Raw genomic sequence first — 21,289 nt, forward strand, 5'->3', positions numbered from 1 at the left:
AAAGGTCCCGAGTTCGAGTCTCGGTCCGGCACACAGTTTTAATCTGCCAGGAAGTTTCATATCAGCGCACACTCCACTGCAGAGTGAAAATCTCATTCTGGAAATATCCCCCAGGCTGTGCCTAAGCCATGTCTCCGTAATATCCTTTCTTCCAGGAGTGCTAGTTCTGCAAGGTTCGCAGGAGAGCTTCTGTAAAGTTTGGAAGGTAGGAGACGAGGTACTGGCAGAAGTGAAGCTGTGAGGACAGGGCGTGAGTCGTGCTTGGGTAGCTCAGTTGGTAGAGCACTTGCCCGCGAAAGGCAAAGGTCCCGAGTTCGAGTCTCGGTCCGGCACACAGTTTTAATCTGCCAGGAAGTTTCATATCAGCGCACTCTGCACTGCAGAGTGAAAATCTCATTCTGGAAATATCCCCCAGGCTGTGCCTAAGCCATGTCTCCGTAATATCCTTTCTTCCAGGAGTGCTAGTTCTGCAAGGTTTGCAGGAGAGCTTCTGTAAAGTTTGGAAGGTAGGAGACGAGGTACTGGCAGAAGTGAAGCTGTGAGGACAGGGCGTGAGTCGTGCTTGGGTAGCTCAGTTGGTAGAGCACTTGCCCACGAAAGGCAAAGGTCCCGAGTTCGAGTCTCGGTCCGGCACACAGTTTTAATCTGCCAGGAAGTTTCATATCAGCGCACTCTCCACTGCAGAGTGAAAATCTCATTCTGGAAATATCCCCCAGGCTGTGCCTAAGCCATGTCTCCGTAATATCCTTTCTTCCAGGAGTGCTAGTTCTGCAAGGTTCGCAGGAGAGCTTCTGTAAAGTTTGGAAGGTAGGAGACGAGGTACTGGCAGAAGTGAAGCTGTGAGGACAGGGCGTGAGTCGTGCTTGGGTAGCTCAGTTGGTAGAGCACTTGCCCGCGAAAGGCAAAGGTCCCGAGTTCGAGTCTCGGTCCGGCACACAGTTTTAATCTGCCAGGAAGTTTCATATCAGCGCACTCTCCACTGCAGAGTGAAAATCTCATTCTGGAAATATCCCCCAGGCTGTGCCTAAGCCATGTCTCCGTAATATCCTTTCTTCCAGGAGTGCTAGTTCTGCAAGGTTCGCAGGAGAGCTTCTGTAAAGTTTGGAAGGTAGGAGACGAGGTACTGGCAGAAGTGAAGCTGTGAGGACAGGGCGTGAGTCGTGCTTGGGTAGCTCAGTTGGTAGAGCACTTGCCCCCGAAAGGCAAAGGTCCCGAGTTCGAGTCTCGGTCCGGCACACAGTTTTAAACTGCCAGGAAGTTTCATATCAGCGCACACTCCACTGCAGAGAGAAAATCTCATTCTGGAAATATCCCCAAGGCTGTGGCTAAGCCATATCTCCGCAATATCCTTTCTTTGAGGAGTGCTAGTTCTGCAAGGTTCGCAGGAGAGCTTCTGTAAAGTTTGGAAGGCAGGAGACGAGGTACTGGCAGAAGTGAAGCTGTGAGGACGGGGCATGAGTCGTACTTGGGTAGCCCAGTTGGTAGAGCACTTGCCCGTGAAAGGCAAAGGTCCCGAGTTCGAGTCTCGGTCCAGCACACAGTTTTAACTGCCAGGAAGTTTCATATCAGCGCACACTCCGCTGCAGAGTGAAAATCTCATTCTGGATCAATGTAGGATGTATGATAAACACATCCATTACGACAGTACATTGAAATTTGGCGTTAATGGGCTACAGCACCAGATGACCGATGTGTGTGTCTTTGATAACAGCAAGAAATTGCCTGCTAAGCCGCTCTGGTCTCATGACCGTATATATCCGATCCTAGACATCAGGAAAACTGTGGTCTGTTCCAATGAGTCCCAATTTCAGTTGGTAAGAGCCAGTAGGGTTTGAGTGTGGCACAGACCCTACAAAGATGTGGATCTAAGTTGTCAACAAGGCACTGTGCAAGTCAGTGGTGGCACCATAATGGTGTGGGCTGTGTTTACATGGAATGGATTAGGTCCACTCATAGCATGATATCGTTGTGTTGTATTGTAAGGCGCCACGTATACCATTTGTATATGCATACGTGTGTGTTGTCATTGTCATCTCTTCTTTCCCTCTTCGATATCAGAGCATGAGAAATGTTTGTTTGTGTTTATCTATTTGTTGTTGACAACACACAACTACACAGCCATGATACCACCTGATTCCAGGATAGCTAGCTTAATATGGTATTAAGATAGTGGGTTTTGATGCAGTGTTAATTGTGATTTTATTCTTCACTTAATCTTTGAGACTCTAAGAACTAGCTACTCTTAATCAGGCCCAAAACTTGACATGTGACGAGAGCACGTACGACTAGCCTGTCACAATATTAATGTTACATAAGGCTCTACACCACTATAAGAATATATCACTGTTCATGAAATAACAAAATATATGAATAAACTTCTTTATATCTTTCCTTTTATTCAATCAAATGCTTTCAGATGTTGATTTTGCACCCACAAATCATTCACACCTCGATGTAGAGTGTAAATGAGTGCATGAAAAATAGTACACTGTTCCTGCTGATACCACGTATCAGCTATTGAGTTGCTAGGTTAGTTCTATCAACAGGATTTATATTGGATTTTGAAAATGATCTTTCTATCCAAACTAATGTCCTTCACAATGGCTTACCAACAGTGGGATAACCATCAAATATTCTACACTTTCGCAATAATTAAGAGTTCGTGTGAATTGTATTCTTATGACACACTCGCGACGCTAACTAGCCTCTCATGAAATTGACCTGCATACATCTCCAATCAAGTCCAAGGTCATAATTCCCCCCACGTGCTTGTGTGCAATTGAACTTCATCAAATCAATTATTTCTCGAATGGTAATCACTGATCCCGACACTGACCACTCATAAACCCACAATTAACACACTTTTTTTTTCTAAGAGTAAAAGAATGACTTCATGTCATCTATATAGTTATTAAAATATTATTTCAAATGACCTCTCAAACATTTATGTTGTTGTTGTTGTTGTGGTCTTCAGTCCTGAGACTGGTTTGATGCAGCTCTCCATGCTACTCTATCCTGTGAAAGCTTCTTCATCACCCAGTACCTACTGCAACCTACATCCTTCTGAATCTGCGTAGTGTATTCATCTCTTGGTCTCCCCCTACGATTTTTACCCTCCACGCTGCCCTCCAATACTAAATTGGTGATCCCTTGATGCCTCAGAACATGTCCTATCAACCGATCCCTTCTTCTGGTCAAGTTGTGCCACAAACTTCTCTTCTCCCCAATCCTATTCAATACTTCCTCATTAGTTATGTGATCTACCCATCTAATCTTCAGCATTCTTCTGTAGCACCACATTTCGAAAGCTTCTATTCTCTTCTTGTCCAAACTATTTATCGTCCATGTTTCACTTCCATACATGGCTACACTCCATACAAATACTTTCAGAAATGACTTCCTGACACTTAAATCTATACTCGATGTTTACAAATTTCTCTTCTTCAGAAACGTTTTCCTTGCCATTGCCAGTCTACATTTTATATCCTCTCTACTTCGACCACCATCAATTATTTTGCTCCCCAAATAGCAAAACTCCTTTACTACTTTAAGTGTCTCATTTCCTAATCTAATTACCTCAGCATCACCCGACTTAATTCGACTACATTCCATTATCGTCGTTTTGCTTTTGTTGATGTTCATCTTATATCCTCCCTTCAAGACACCATCCATTCCGTTCAACTGCTCTTCCATATCCTTTGCTGTCTCTGACAGAATTACAATGTCATTGGCGAACCTCAAAGTTTTTATTTCTTCTCCATGGATTTTAATACCTACTCCAAATTTTTCTTTTGTTTCCTTTACTGCTTGCTCAATATACAGATTGAATAACATCAGGGAGAGGCTACAACCCTGTCTTACTCCCTTCCCAACCACTGCTTCCCTTTCATGTCCCTCGACTTTTATAACTGCCATCTGGGTTCTGTACAAATTGTAAATAGCCTTTCGCTCCCTGTATTTTACCCCTGCCAGCTTTAGAATTTGAAAGAGAGTATTCCAGTCAACATTGTCAAAGGCTTTCTCTAAAACATTGTCAAAAGCTTTCTCTTAAGTCTACAAATGCTAGAAACGTAGGTTTGCCTTTCCTTAATCTTTCTTCTAAGATAAGTCGTAAGGTCAGTATTGCCTCACGTGTTCCAGTATTTCTACGGAATCCAAACTGATCTTCCCCGAGGTCGGCTTCTACTAGTTTTTCCATTCGTCTGCAAAGAATTCGTGTTAGTATTTTGCAGCTGTGGCTTATTAAACTGATTGTTTGGTAATTTTCACATCTGTCAACACCTGCTTTCTTTGGGATTGGAATTATTATATTCTTCTTGAAGTCTGAGGGTATTTCGCCTGTTTCATACATCTTACTCACCAGATGGTAGAGTTTTGTCAGGACTGGCTCTCCCAAGGCCGTCAGTAGCTCCAATAGAATGTTGTCTACTCCGGGGGCCTTGTTTCGACTCAGGTCTTTCAGTGCTCTGTCAAACTCTTCACGCAGTATCGTATCTCCCATTTCATCTTCATCTACATCCTCTTCCATTTCCATAATATTGTCCTCAAGTACATCGCCCTTGTATAGACCCTCTATATACTCCTTCCACCTTTCTGCTTTCCCTTCTTTGCTTAGAACTGGGTTTCCATCTGAGCTCTTGATGTTCATACAAGTGGTTCTCTTATCTCCAAAGGTCTCTTTAATTTTCCTGTAGGCAGTATCTATCTTACCCCTAGTGAGATAAGCCTCTACATCCTTACATTTGTCCTCTAGCCATCCTTGCTTAGCCATTTTACACTTCCTGTCGATCTCATTTTTGAGACGTTTGTATTCCTTTTTGCCTGCTTCATTTACTGCATTTTTATATTTTCTCCTTTCATCAATTAAATTCAATATTTCTTCTGTTACCCAAGTATTTCTACTAGCCCTCGTCTTTTTACCTACTTGATCCTCTGCTGCCTTCACTACTTCATCCCTCAGAGCTACCCATTCTTCTTCTACTGTATTTCTTTCCCCCATTCCTATCAATTGTTCCCTTATGCTCTCCCTGAAACTCTGTCCTCTGGTTCTTTCAGTTTTTCCAGGTCCCATCTCCTTAAATTCCCACCTTTTTGCAGTTTCTTCAGTTTTAATCTACAGGTCATAACCAATAGATTGTGGTCAGAGTCCACATCTGCCCCTGGAAATGTCTTACAATTTAAAACCTGGTTCCTAAATCTCTGTCTTACCATTATATAATCTATCTGATACCTTTTAGTATCTCCAGGGTTCTTCCATGTATACAACCTTCTATCATGATTCTTAAACCAAGTGTTAGCTATGATTAAGTTGTGCTCTGTGCAAAATTCTACGAGGTGGCTTCCTCTTTCATTTCTTACCCCCAATCCATATTCACCTACTACGTTTCCTTCTCTCCCTTTTCCTACACTCGAATTCCAGTCACCCATGACTATTAAATTTTCGTCTCCCTTCACTATCTGAATAATTTCTTTTATTTCATCATACATTTCTTCAATTTCTTCGTCATCTGCAAAGCTAGTACTACTTGTACTACTGCAGCAGGTGTGGGCTTCGTATCTATCTTGGCCACAATAATGCATTTACTATCCTGTTTGTAGTAGCTTACTCGCATTCCTATTTTCCTATTCATTATTAAACCTACTCCCGCATTACCCCTATTTGACTTTGTGTTTATAACCCTGTAGTCACCTGACCAGAAGTCTTGTTCCTCCTGCCACCGAACTTCACTAATTCCCACTATACCTAACTTTAACCTATCCATTTCCCTTTTTAAATTTTCTAACCTACCTGCCCGATTAAGGGATCTGACATTCCACGCTCCGATCCGTAGAACGCCAGTTTTCTTTCTCACATTTATCTTATCCTCATTATATTTTAACAGTAAACAGAAAAAATAGATTTATTATTGGAAAATAAAACATAACAGATCGCAAATTGCACATAACTAAATGACATCTTTGCATAGTGTTGGGTCTTAATCACACAAAACTATATAAAGAAATGCCAGAAATCTCAATTACTCCATACCAACTGACAGATACAAATAAGACATTCAAGACCTCATAGAGCAATCCTGACCTGTAATGTTATACTCTGACCCAACTGAACTGATCACTGGCTGGAAATGGTTATGTTAGACTACTTGGAGACCATTTTCATTAAAAAACAATGGTGGAATTTTTATGGATGGTAATGTGTCACGTCACCAGTCAACAATTGCTTGTGATTGGTTTGAAGAACATTCACAGCAACTTGAGCAAATGGTTTTGCCATCCAGTTGCCCAACATGAATCCCATAAAACATTTATGTAACATAATCAAGAAGTCAGTTTGTGCACAAAATCCTGCACCAACAACATTTTCGAAATTATGGATGGCTATAGAGGCAACATGGCTCAATCTTTTTGCAGGGGATTTCCAACGACTTGTTGAGTCAACACCACATCGAGTTGATACACTACACCAGTCAAAAGGGTGGTTTGACATGATATTAGGGGGTATCCCATGACTTCTCTCACCTCAGTGTATTTTTCTGATTTGTATACAACAAAGTGATCAGATTGTGAGGGGGGTGGCGGTGGGGTGGGAGGGGGGGCTGTCAAGTGCCTCATTTAGCCTTCCCTTGTGGTAGTCTATGTGCATGACTAGGTTAATTAGTTAGTTAGTTAATTACGTGTTACATTGATCAATAGCACAGAAAAACTGTTATGTGGAACATGTCAAATGCACAAGAAATGCACACAGGAAACAAGTTTTTTTTTTGTTTACATAATATTGTTATAACTAAATATTTCTATTATCTATCTCATTCCCTTAAATGACACAAAATGCATATATTATATCTCCAGATTTATTTACTCATATTCAACAATTCATCTACGGTATAGAAGGAGTTGTCAAGGAGGTATGATTTCAATTTGTTTTTGAAACTATTACTGCTGTCTGTCAGACATTTTATTTCATTTGGTAATTTATCAAAAAGTTGTATAGCAGCATATTTTACCTCTTTCTGTGCCAAAGATAGGTTAAGTAAAGGATAGTGTAGGTCTTTCTTTTTTCTGGTATTGTAATCATGAATGTCGCTGTTGATTTTAAACTGGTCCACGTTGTTGAGAAAAAAATTTCGTTACCGGTACTGAGTAAATGTACTGTGAAGCAGTTGTAAGAATTCCTAACCTTTTAAACAGATGCCTACAAGATGTTTTATTATGAACCCCACACATTATTGTTACTACTTTCTTTTGAGCATTGAATACCTTTTGCCTAAGTGTTGAGTTGCCCCAGAATATTATTCCATATGACATCAGTGAGTGGAAGTATGCAAAGTATGTTAGCTTACTAATTTCTACATCCTCAAAATTGGCAATTATTCTGATTGCAAAAGTTGCTGAACCTAGTCACTTTAGGAGTTATTGTTATTGTTATTTATTGAACATCCATTTTATCATATACAATGATATAGGAGTTGTCATGTTACATTATATGAGTTTGTAATTATACAGTAAATCAATAACATTATGGTGATAAAACATATATAAATATATATCTCATGCAGCATATAGTAGGGAATAACAAAAACAAACAATAACTAATTATTTGTAGTACATACTATACAGGGTGAGTCACCTAATGTTACCGCTGGATATATTTTGTAAACCACATCAAATACTGACGAACCAATTCCACAGACCAAACGTGACGAGAGGGGCTAGTGTAATTGGTTAATACAAACCATAAAAAAATGCACGGAAGTATGTTTTTTAACACAAACCTACGTTTTTTTAAAATGGAAACCCGTTAGTTTTGTTAGCACATCCGAACATATAAACAAATATGTAAGCAGTGCCGTTTGTTGCATTCTAAAATGTTAATTACATCCGGAAATATTGTAACCTAAAGTTGATGCCTGAGTACCACTCCTCCGCTGATCGATCGTGTGTATCGGAGAGCACCGAATTACGTAGGAATCCAAAGGGAACGGTGATGGACCTTAGGTACAGAAGAGACTGGAACAGCACATTACATCCACATGCTAACACCTTTTTATTGGTCTTTTTCACTGACCCACATGTACATTACCATGAGGGGTAAGGTACACGTACACACGTGGTTTCCATTTTCAATTACAGAGTGGAATAGAGTGTGTCCCGACATGTCAGGCCAATAGATATTCAATGTGGTGGCCATCATTTGCTGCACACAATTACAATCTCTGGCGTAATGAATGTCGTACACGCCGCAGTACATCTGGTGTAATGTCGCCGCAGGCTGCCACAATACGTTGTTTCATATCCTCGTGGGTTGCAGGCACATCATGGTACACATTCTCCTTTAACGTACCCCACAGAAAGAAGTCCAGAGGTGTAAGATCAGGAGAACGGGCTGGCGAATTTATGCATCCTCCACGTCCTATGAAACGCCCGTCGAACAGCTGCAACATAGATCGCGTTTCTACAGAATGATCTGCCAACGTTGCTCGAAAACATCCCACTGGAAACGCATCGACGCATGTGGTATCAGCATGATGGTGCACCTGCACATTCCGCCATTAACACTAGGCTGACCCTTGACAGGATGTTTGCTTAAGAAATTTGTCATTAAAAATATCTTTTCAAACCAATGGAATCAATACTAGAAATAAGAATAATTTTCACAGAGATTTAAAGTCACTTACTTTGGTTCAAAATGGTGTCCACTATTCAGCAATACACATTTTCAATAACATGGCAGCAGCCATAAAAAGTCTAACTAATAGTAAATTCCAGTTTGTGCAGAATCTAAAGGATTTATTGGTGGCCAACTCCTTCTACTCCATAGATGAACTACTTAGTAAAATCAGTTAATGCATGTATGTTATTAATTATATAAGATAATGTGACCTGTACAATTTTTGTGCAACAATGCGATAATTGTAAATACAGGATGTAAATGTTTTTATCTTTTTTTATTTCTATGTGATGACGTGGTCCTGCAATAACACCTAAATATATTGAAAATTTAATATTCATGACAAGTTTTATATCACTTTAAAAGTAGGTTCTTCTTCTTCATCTTTCTTTTTTCCTTCTTTTCACCAATTCCACATCCACAATGGCAATTTCATCTCCTCACTATGGATCAGTTGGAATGAAAAATATATCTAATCTAAAGAAAAATTCACAGGTTTTCATGCAGATCGTCTTAACTGATTTTCATGCAGAGTGTCGTAACCCCAAAACCAAAAGAGCATTATCTATCAGGTACCAAGCATGAGAATTTTTCCTCCATTATGTCAATATTTAGAAGATAAAAGTGGAGGTATGTGCCAAAAACTTGGAGTCGGAACAAAAATTAAGTTGACTACCAGATGCTAGATTATTTGCAAACACAGCCACTGCAAGAGCAAGAAAACTGATGATGAGTATTAAGTACACTACTGGTCATTAAAATTGCTACACCAAGAAGAAATGCAGATGATAAACGGGTATTCATTGGACAAATATATTATAATAGAATTGACATGTGATTACATAATCACGCAATCTGGGTGCATAGATCATGAGAAATCAGTACCCAGAACAACCACCTCTGGCCGTAATAAACGCCTTGATACGCCTGGGCATTCAGCCAAACAGAGCTCGGATGGCGTGTACAGGTACAGCTGCCCATGCAGCTTCAACACGATACCACAGTTCATCAAGAGTAGTGACTGGCGTACTGTGACGAGCCAGTTGCTCGCCCACCATTGACCAGATGTTTTCAATTGGTGAGAGATCTGGAGAATGTGTTGGCCAGGGCAGCAACTGAACATTTTCTGTATCCAGAAATCGAATGAAGGGTAGATCCATGGGACGTAACACATCTGAAATGTAACGTCCACTGTTCAAAGTGCTGTCAATGCGAACAAGAGGTGACCGAGACTTGTAACCAATGGCATCCCATACCATCACGCCGGGTGATACGCCAGTACGGCAACGATGAATACACGCTTCCAATGTGCATTCACCGCGATGTCGCCAAACACAGATGCGACCATCGTGATGCTGCAAACAGAACCTGGATTCATCCGAAAAAAAGAAGTTTTGCCATTCGTGCACCCAGGTTCATCATGGAATACACCATCGCAGGCGCTCCTGTCTGTGATGCAGCATCAAGGGTAACCGCAGCCACGGTCTACAAACTGATAGTCCGCGCTGCTGCAAACGTCATCGAATTGTTCGTGCAGATGGTTTTTGTCTTGCAAACGTCCCCATCTGTTGACTCAGGGATCGAGACGTGGCTGCACGATCCGTTACAGCCGTGCGGATAAGATGACTGTCATCTCGACTGCTAGTGATACGAGGCCGTCAGGATCCAGCACGGCGTTCTGTATCAGCCTCCTGAACCCACCGATTCCATATTCTGCTAACAGTCATTGGATCTTGGCCAACATGAGCAGCAATGTCGTGATACGATAAACCGCAATAGCGATAGGCTACAATCTGACCTTCATCAAAGTTGGAAATGTGATGGTCTGCATTTCTCCTCCTTACACAAGGCATCATGACAACTTTTCACCAGGCAACGCTGGTTAACTGCTGTTTGTGTATGAGAAATCGGTTGGAAACTTTCCTCATGTCAGCACGTTGTAGGTGTCGCCACCAGCGCCAACCTTGTGTGAATGATCTGAAAAGCTAATCATTTGCATATCACAGCATCTTCTTCCTGTCAGTCAAATTTTCCGTCTGTAGCATGTCATCTTCATCGTGTAGCAATTTTAATGGCCAGTAGTGTAGGTTATTCAAAACGTTTGTTTTCTGAACATTTTCATTCCTTCGGAATGCATCACTCTGGAAATATAATACTGAATTACTTTTCTGCACAGTTCTATTTATTACATACTTCTGATAACGTTTACAAACTTTAAACTTTTACCAGTAGCCAGTTGTACGAGATGCAAAAGTGTGGCTCGACAGCTGTGTACTTACCACCTGCAGATCCAGGTGCCTAAGATTTGATCAATCCGTGGTCAGTGCTAGGATTTTTGTGTGTTACTTTTTACTTCCCTCACCTCTTTGAATGCTTGTCATTGTGAAAAATGCAGAGGTGCACTATTATTGGGAGTCCACATTAAACTGTAGGCTCCCACACTGTAACTTGCTGGGTGAGTCAGCTGACACATGGGAGGAAGGTAACAGCATACCACCTCCTGTAGTAGGGCTGTGCCTGGTAGGTAGAGCATGGTCTAGTGTTGAAAACAGTCTTGAGGGTCTTTTTTTTGCCCATTTTATCACATTCATGATGTAGTACTTGTCAAAATACAAGGCAGTAAAAAGTTTTACATGTACGCAATACAGAAATAGGAATATACAGGGTGGTCCATTGATTGTGACTGGGCCAAATATCTCATGAAATAAGTGTCAAATGAAAAAACTACAAAGAAGAAACTTGTCTAGCTTGATGGGGAAAACCAGATGGCACTATGGTTGGCCCACTAGATGGTGCTGCCATAGGTCAAATGGATATCAACTGCGTTTTTTAAAAATAGGATCCCCCATTTTTATTACATATTTGTGTAGTACATAAAGAAATATGAATGTTTTAGTTGGACCACTTTTTTCGCTTTGGGATAGATGGTGCTGAAATGGTCACAAACATATTGCTCACAATTTTAGACGAACAGTTGGAAACAGGTAGGTTTTTTAAATTAAAATGCAGAACTTAGGTACGTTTGAACATTTTATTTCGGTTGTTCCAATGTGATACATGTGCCTTTGTGAACTTATCATTTCTGAGAATGCATGCAGTTACAGCGTGATTACCTGTAAATACCACACTACTGCAATAAATGCTCAAAATGATGTCCGTCAACCTCAATGCATTTGGCAATATGTGTAACGACATTCCTCTCAACAACGAGTAATTCACCTTCCGTAATGTTTGCACATGCATTGACAATGCGCTGACGCGTGTTGTCAGGTGTTGTCGGTGGATCAGGATAGCAGATATCCTTCAACTTTCCCCATAGAAAGAAATCCGGGGGTTTCAGATCTGGTGAACATGCGGGCCACGGTATAGTGCTACGGCAACCAATCTACCTGTCATGAAACATGTTGTTCAATACCGCTTGAACCGCACACGAGCTATGTGCCGGAAATCAATCATGTTGGAAGTGCATCGTCATTCTGTCATGCAGTGAAACATCTTCGGTAGAACATTATGTAGGAAATCAGCATACACTGCACCATTTAGATTGCCATCGATAAAATGGGGGCCAATTATCCTTCCTCCCATAATGCCACACCATGCATTAACCCGCCAAGGTCGCTAATGCTCCACTTGTCGCAGCCATCGTGGATTTTCCGTTGCCCAATAGTGCATATTATACTGGTTTACATTGCCGCTGTTGGTGAATAACGCTTCGTTACTAAATAGAACATGTGCAAAAAATCTGTCATCGTCCCGTAATTTCTCTTGTGCCCAGTGGCAGAACTGTACATGACATTCAGAGTCATCACCATGCAATTCCTGGTGCATAGAAATGTGGTACGGGTGCAGTCGATGTTGATGTAGCATTCTCAACACTGATGTTTTTGAGATTCATGATTCTTGTGCAGTTTGTATGCTACTGATGTGCAGATTAGCCACGACAGCAGCTAAAACACCTACTTGGGCATCATCATTTGTTGCAGGTTGTGGTTGACGTTTCACATGTGGCTGAACACTTCCTGTTTCCTTAAATAACGTAACTATCCGGCAAACGGTCCGGACTCTTAGATGATGTCATCCAGGATACCGAGCAGCATACGTAGCACACGCCCGTTGGGCATTTTGATCACAATAGCCACACATCAACATGATATTGATCTTTTCCGCAATTGGTAAACGGTCGATTTTAACATGTGTAATGTATTTTTAACACGGGTAATGTATCACAAAGGAAATACCGTCCGCACTGGCGGAGTGTTATGTGATACCACGTACTTATACGTTTGTGACTATTACAGGGCCACCTATCACAAAGCGAAAAAAGTGGTCCAACTAAAAGATTCATATTTCTTTACGTATCACACAAATATGTAATAAAAAAATGGGGGTTCCTATTTAAAAAAACGCAGTTGAAATCCGTTTGAACTATGGCAGCGCCATCTAGCGCGCCAACCATAGTGCCCTCTGGTTTCCCCCTTCAAGCTAGACGAGTTTTGTTCTTTGTAGGTTTTTGTTTGATGCTTATTTCGTGAGATATTTGGCCCAGTCGCTATCAATGGTCCACCCTGTATAAGTTGTGATACTACATCTGGGCTGGTAGCTCTCTTGCAGATTTACCTTTAAGCTCCTGGGATATTAAACACATCTTCACAGTGCATTTATTCACTTCCGAAATTTGTTACCAACAATTGAACTAAGTTTGAGACTAACAGAGATATCCACAAGTACAACACTCGAAGGAAAATGATCTGCATTACCCTTTAATGAATCTGACTTTGGCACAGAAAGGGATGAAATATGCAGCTATAAAACTGTGTTACGATCTACTCTTGGATATTTTTTCTTTTACTGTAGTAGGTTTCAGCCTATTGGATATATTGATAACCAATAAAAAAAATGTTCCAAAATATATGAAATACATGCTTTGGCACATATCTGGCACACCAAGCATGTAAGGTGCAATACCTCACGGTTTAGTGTTTCTTTACGAGTACTGTACAACATACAAAAGACATCCTGTGTAATGCACATGATCTACATCAATACCCCTTTACTCATACAGTATGCGACATAGTGAAACAGTTTCTTTCCTTACTCACATACAAATGAACCAATGTTGGATGCTTACCTACACGGGGAATAAACAGCGATGCAAATTTCCACAATTGAAGGTTGGGTAGATCCTTTATCCAGTGTGTGAACTGTGAAGTTTGTTTGTGTGTGAATAAGAACAGAAACTGTTTGAAAATCTTCCATACAGCATGATTAGTGGAGTATTAATGTAGATCATATGCCATTCTACATCTGTACTTGCATCTACACTCACCCTCCGCAAACCACTGTAAAGTGCATGGCAGAGAGTACATCCAATTGTACCAGTTATTAGCGTTTCTTCCCTTTCCATTCACATATGGAGCATGGAAGAATGATTGTTTCAATGCCTCTGTGTGTGTGTGTGTGTGTGTGTGTGTGTGTGTGTGTGTGCCGGCCGAATTGGCCGTGCGGTTAAAGGCACTGCAGTCTGGAACCGCAAGACCGCTACGGTCGCAGGTTCGAATCCTGCCTCGGGCATGGATGTTTGTGATGTCCTTATGTTAGTTAGGTTTAAGTAGTTCTAAGTTCTAGGGGACTAATGACCTCAGCAGTTGAGTCCCATAGTGCTCAGAGCCATTTGAACCATTTTGTGTGTGTGTGTGTGTGTGTGTGTGTGTGTGTGATACGTAGGGGGTTGTAGTGTATTCCTAGAATAGTCATTTGAAGCTGGTGGTAGAAACTTTGTTAGTTGACTTTCTCAGGATAATTTATTTCTATCTTCAAGAGTCTGCCAGTACAGTTTCTTCAGTATTTCTGTGACATTTTCCCAAGTATCAGACAAACCTGTGACCATTTCTGCTGCCCCTCTCTGTATACATTCATTATCCCCTGTTAGTCCTATATTGGTATGGGTCCCATACACTTGAGCAATATTCTAGAACAGGTCTCACAAGTGATTTGTAAGTAATATCCTTTGTAGACTGATTGCACTTCCCCAGTACTTCACCAACTATCCTGAATTTTACCACCTGCTTTACGCACAAAGGAGCCCATGTGATCATTCCATCTCATATCCCCACAAATTATTACATCCAAGTATTTGTAGAGTTGGCAAATTCCATCAGTAACTCATTGGTAATACACTCGAAGTATACTATGTTTCTTTTTCATTTTGTGAAGTTCAACATTATACATTTTTCAATATTTAACACACGTTAAAAGTCTTTGCACCACTTTGAGATCTTATCAAGGTCTGACTGAATATTTATGCAGCTTCTTTCAGACAGTACTTCATTATTGATAGCTGCATCACCTGAAAAAGGGGGGGGGGGAGGTGGGGGGGGGGGCATGAATAAGGTACTAGTTATGATGTGTAACTTAGAAAAGTTAGAAAAGTAGCAGTAAAATAAATATAGAACTGATAGATATTGCATATTACAGGGATGGTGTTCCATAAGTGTTCCAAATTAATTTGTCTCTTATACACTCCTGGAAATTGAAATAAGAACACCGTGAATTCATTGTCCCAGGAAGGGGAAACTTTATTGACACATTCCTGGGGTCAGATACATCACATGATCACACTGACAGAACCACAGGCACATAGACACAGGCAACAGAGCATGCACAATGTCGGCACTAGTACAGTGTATATCCACCTTTCGCAGCAATGCAGGCTGCTATTCTCCCATGGAGACGATCGTAGAGACGCTGGATGTAGTCCTGTGGATCGGCTTGCCATGCCATTTCCACCTGGCGCCTCAGTTGGACCAGTGTTCGTGCTGGACGTGCAGACCGCGTGAGACGACGCTTCATCCAGTCCCAAACATGCTCAATGGGGGACAGATCCGGAGATCTTGCTGGCCAGGGTAGTTGACTTACACCTTCTAGAGCACGTTGGGTGGCACGGGATACATGCGGACGTGCATTGTCCTGTTGGAACAGCAAGTTCCCTTGCCGGTCTAGGAATGGTAGAACGATGGGTTCGATGACGGTTTGGATGTACCGTGCACTATTCAGTGTCCTCTCGACAATCACCAGTGGTGTACGGCCAGTGTAGGAGATCGCTCCCCACACCATGATGCCGGGTGTTGGCCCTGTGTGCCTCGGTCGTATGCAGTCCTGATTGTGGCGCTCACCTACACGGCGCCAAACACGCATACGACCATCATTGGCACCAAGGCAGAAGCGACTCTCATCGCTGAAGACGACACGTCTCCATTCGTCCCTCCATTCACGCCTGTCGCGACACCACTGGAGGCGGGCTGCACGATGTTGGGGCGTGAGCGGAAGACGGCCTCACGGTGTGCGGGACCGTAGCCCAGCTTCATGGAGACGGTTGCGAATGGTCCTCGCCGATACCCCAGGAGCAACAGTGTCCCTAATTTGCTGGGAAGTGGCGGTGCGGTCCCCTACGGCACTGCGTAGGATCCTACGGTCTTGGCGTGCATCCGTGCGTCGCTGCGGTCCGGTCCCAGGTCTACGGGCACGTGCACCTTCCGCCGACCACTGGCGACAACATCGATGTACTGTGGAGACCTCACGCCCCACGTGTTGAGCAATTCGGCGGTACGTCCACTCGGCCTCCCGCATGCCCACTATACGCCCTCGCTCAAAGTCCGTCAACTGCACATACGGTTCATGTCCACGCTGTCGCGGCATGCTACCAGTGTTAAAGACTGCGATGGAGCTCCGTATGCCACGGCAAACTGGCTGACACTGACGGCGGCGGTGCACAAATGCTGCGCAGCTAGCGCCATTCGACGGCCAACACCGCGGTTCCTGGTGTGTCCGCTGTGCCGTGCGTGTGATCATTGCTTGTACAGCCCTCTCGCAGTGTCCGGAGCAAGTATGGTGGGTCTGACACACCGGTGTCAATGTGTTCTTTTTTCCATTTCCAGGAGTGTATTTTGGAAAATAACTTTTTTCCAAAATTACTTGTCAATATGGTCTGGTAACCTCAAAAGGCAATATATAACCTGTTTCACTAAAAGAGAAAAATTCGTGCAGAAAGTACACTGCAGTTTTTTGGGACTGGCTCATATATAGACCACTATGCGGAAACTCCTTTGATACCATAGAGAAATTCTTGAGTAGAGATAAATCATAAGTGTTCAGTGTTTGTTCTCTTGGCATGTTCTAGATCATAACATTTATTGTGCTTATCAGCAAATCTTGATTAATTGTAATAAAATAAAAAAAATACTACAATACTTAGTTAAGTATATGAAAACAAAATGTTATGTAGCCTATACAAATACTGACACAAAAGACACATAGCTGAAGAGTTATTGTCATGCTGACTGATGGTACTAAAGTAAGCAATATTCTAGTTAAATAGGTACAAGAAAAGAAATGTAATGCCCACAAGTATGGCCACAAAAGACACATAACAGCACACACTTATTAACAGGATTACATTAGTACAAGATCTTTTGTTTTGCCATGGAATACTTTGATAATCATACACTACTGGCCATTAAAATTGCTAAACCATGAAGATGACGTGCTACAGACATGAAATTTAACCAGCAGAAAGAAGATGCTGTGATATGTAAATGATTAGCTTTTCAGAGCATTCACACAAGGTTGGTGTCGGTGGCGACACCTACAACATGCCGACATGAGAAAGTTTCCAACTGATTTCTCATGCACAAACAGCAATTGACCGGCATTGCCTGGTGAAACGTTTTTGTGATGCCTTGTGTAAGGAGGAGAAATGCATACCGTCATGTTTCCGGCTTTGATAAAGGTCGGATTGTAACCGATTGCGATTGCGGTTTATCATATCGTGATATTGTTGCTCGCGTTGGTCAAGACCAAATGACTGTTAGCAGAATATGGAATCGGTGGGTTAAGGAGGGCAATACGGAACACCGTGCTGGATCTCTTAAAGCTGCATCACAGACAGGAGCACCTGCGATGGTGTACTCGATGACGAACCTGGGTGCACAAATGTCAAAATGTCATTTTTTCAGATGAATCCAGGTTCTGTTTACAGCATCATGATGGTTCCATCCGTATTTGACGACATCGCGGTGAACGCGCATTGGAAGGGTGTATTCGTCATCGCCATACTGGCGTATCACCCGGTGTGATGGTATGTGGTGCCATTGGTTACACATCTCGGTCATCTCTTGTTCACATTGACGGCACTCTGAACAGTGGACATTACCTTTCAGATGTGTCACGACCCGTGGCTCTACCCTTCATTTGATCCCTGCGAAACCCTACATTTCAGCAGGATAATGCACGACCGCATGCTGCAGGTCCTGTACGGGCCTTTCTGGATACAGAAAATGTTCGACTGCTGCCCTGGCCAGCACATTCTCTAGATCTCTCACCAATTGAAAACGTCTGGTCAATGGTGGTCGAGCAACTGGCTCGTCACAATACTCCAGTCGCAACTCTTGATGAACTGTGGTATCCTGTTGAAGCCGCATGGGCAGCTGTACCTGTACATTCCATGTGAGCTCTGTTTGACTCAATGCCTAGGCGTATCAAGGCCATTGCTACGGCCAGAGGTGGTTGTTCTGGGTACTGATTTCTCAGGATCTATGCACCCAAATTGTGTGAAAATGTAATCACGTGTCAGTTCTAGTATATTTGTCCAATGAATACCCATGTATCATCTGCATTTCTTCTTGTTGTAGCAATTTTAATGGCCGGTAGTGTAAGTTGCCGAGCAGAGAGATTATGAAGCACAACCCAGATGTTTGAGCAAATTTTGCAAATATTCATTAACACTGTAGAAGCTGTGAATTATTAGTAGATCTTAGCTCTCTTCTAATTGTATTAAAGTTTAATATTTTTTGTCATCTTATCTGACCATGCATTGCAAAGTATTTTGATTCGTATAGTATACTGTCCTTATACATGCTGAAAAGTAATACCTCCAAATTTTTTATTCTGCTCTCATTATTGGCTGAGGTATTACATGTCATTCATATTACTTGGTCAAATTTCCTGCTTTGCTGATGCAAGGGACCACCTCTGCTGCTAGAGGGCTCCAAATTGTGGTATGTAACATGATGGAGTATTATGGAACTATGTCTGTGCATGAGAAATGGCATGATGTAATTGAGTTTTACAAATCTGAAGAGTTTGTCCACCTGTGGAGCACCCTCCCTTCAGCATGATAAAGCCAGACCACACACGACTGCTGCGCTGACTTGGCCTCTTCCGATTTTCATCTTTTCCAAAACCTAACTAACACCTTTGAGGGCTTCCCTTTGATAGTGATGAAGTGATGTAAGTATAGGTCAGGGTGTGGCTCTGTCAAAACTGTCAGACATTCTGTAGTGACGCTATCAACAAGTTTGTCTTTTGTTGGGAGAAATGTGTTTGACACCAAGGTGACCGTGTTGAGAAATAAATATTCAGAAATGAAGAATAAAGATGTAGAATGTTAATAAAGTTTCTTTTACTTAAGAGCTTTGAATTTTCACAGAAAAAAAAAAATCAGTGGCATTACTTTTCAGCACACCCTCATACGTAGTTTTTGTATGTACATCCCTTCCAAAGTAACCTCCATTCCCTGCTTTCACAATTGTGAAACTTTCTGTTCAGAGTTGCACACTCTTGATGATCTTTATGAAACAGATACTTTCTCATATAAATGCAGCTGGCAGGGCCATGATTTTTAATTATGTAAAAATACCTCTACACAATTCTATGTGAGTGACATCATTTATTAGTGTTACAGTTTTCTTCTAAGGTTTAAGTGATTGTTTTTGCAAAAAGTTGTATTTCCCCTGAATAATATACCATACCTTAGTAAACTATGCATGTAGACTTAATGAACATTTATCACAGTTTCAGCGTTGCAACAATCTTTGAGCATTTTAACTTTCATTTGGTAATTTTACTGTTCCATCCTCATCACTAGCATATGGAACGTCATTACCGGTAGTGTACCATAGAAATGCACCAGATGATTATCATGAGCTAATTCAGTTGTGATTAACTTGAGTTATTGTGATGTGAGGAAAAATTAAAATCTATCACGTACCTGACTCTCTGGTCTTCCAAGCAGCAAGACACGTTGGCTGTAAGGAATGTGATCTGACAGAGAGAGAGAGAGAGAGAGAGAGAGAGAGAGAGAGAGAGAGAGAGAGAGAGAGAGTGTGTGTGTGTGTGTGTGTGTGTGTGTGATACATATACCAGGTGATCAAAAAGTCAGCATAAATTTGAAAACTTAAACCACAGAATAATGTAAGTAGAGAGGTAAAAATTGACACACATGCTTGGAATGACATGGGGTTTTATTAGGGGGAAAAAATAATTAAAAAAAAATAAAAAATTAAATTAAAAAAACCAAACAAAGTACACAAAATGTGCGACAGATGGCGCTGGACAGCAAAACGTCAGTAACTGCTACCGTGATGGGTGAGAGGTTACGCCGATATGTTACAGAATAGCATCATTTCCAGCCTGGCTCATAAACACCTGCTGGAACGTACGATGTTTATGCAGTATGGCGCTTCACCCCATATTGCTAGACGTGTGAAAGATCTCTTGCACGCGTCGTTTGGCGATGATCGTGTGCTCAGCCGCCACTTTCATCATGCTCGGCCTCCCAGGTCCCCAGACCTCAGTCCGTGCGATTATTGGCTTTGGGGTTACCTGAAGTCGCAAGTGTATCGTGATTGACCGACATCTCTAGGGATGCTGAAAGACAACATCCGACACCAACGCCTCACCATAACTTCGGACATGTTTTACAGTGCTGTTCACAACATTATTCCTCGACTACAGCTATTGTTGAGGAATGATGGTGGACATATTGAGCATTTCCTGTAAAGAACATCATCTTTGCTTTGTCTTACTTTGTTATGCTAATTATTGCTATTATGATCAGATAAAGTGCCATCTGTCGGACATATTTTGAACTTTTGTATTTTTTTGGTTCTAATAAGACCTCATGTCATTCCAAGCATGTGTGTCAATTTGCACCTCTCTATCTACATTATTCCGTGACTTACTCAGTTTTCAAATTTATACTGACTTCTTGATCACCCGGTATTTTGTGTGGGTGGGTGTGTTTTTCTGCTTTCCCTGTTTCAAACACATCTATGTATATAGCAACTTCATGAAAGTTGTTGTTGTGATGACAACAGCAAGGTCTTCAGCACCCCATATTTATGAAAGGAAGGCACACTTTTTGAAGAAAGATGGGAAAAAAGAAGCATAGTGAGGTTTTGAAAAGAAGGCTGTGTAATGTTTGAATGGGGATAGTGTACACGGATATTTTGCCGCATGCATGTCTGTAGTGATATAGGATGATTCTGTAATGTAAATGCAGATATAAATATGGACTAAAAATATTCTACATGTACATCCCTACACAGCAAAACAATATAAGGCAAATGGCAGAGGGTACTTCCCATTATACCTCATATTGTGAGTGGGAAGAACACACTTCTGTGCACTGTGATTAGTCTAATTTTATCTTCGTGGTGTGTAGCGGAGTAATACACAGCAGGTTTTAGTATACAGAATGAGATTTTCACTCTGCAGCGGAGTGTGCGCTGATATGAAACTTCCTGGCAGATTAAAACTGTGTACCCGACCGAGACTCGAACTCGG

General features: G+C 41.7%; 1 non-coding gene across 1 annotated transcript; it reads left to right on the forward strand.

The window, feature by feature from the left end:
* The first annotated feature begins 1,161 nt into the window (after positions 1 to 1,161).
* Trnas-cga (transfer RNA serine (anticodon CGA)) lies at positions 1,162 to 1,236 on the forward strand. Its single transcript has one exon. It is a non-coding gene; the product is annotated as a tRNA-Ser (tRNA).
* The last annotated feature ends 20,053 nt before the right edge of the window (positions 1,237 to 21,289 follow it).

Source organism: Schistocerca serialis, chromosome 11 (genome assembly GCF_023864345.2).
Source record: "Schistocerca serialis cubense isolate TAMUIC-IGC-003099 chromosome 11, iqSchSeri2.2, whole genome shotgun sequence".
Classification (NCBI taxonomy): Eukaryota; Metazoa; Arthropoda; class Insecta; order Orthoptera; family Acrididae; genus Schistocerca; species Schistocerca serialis.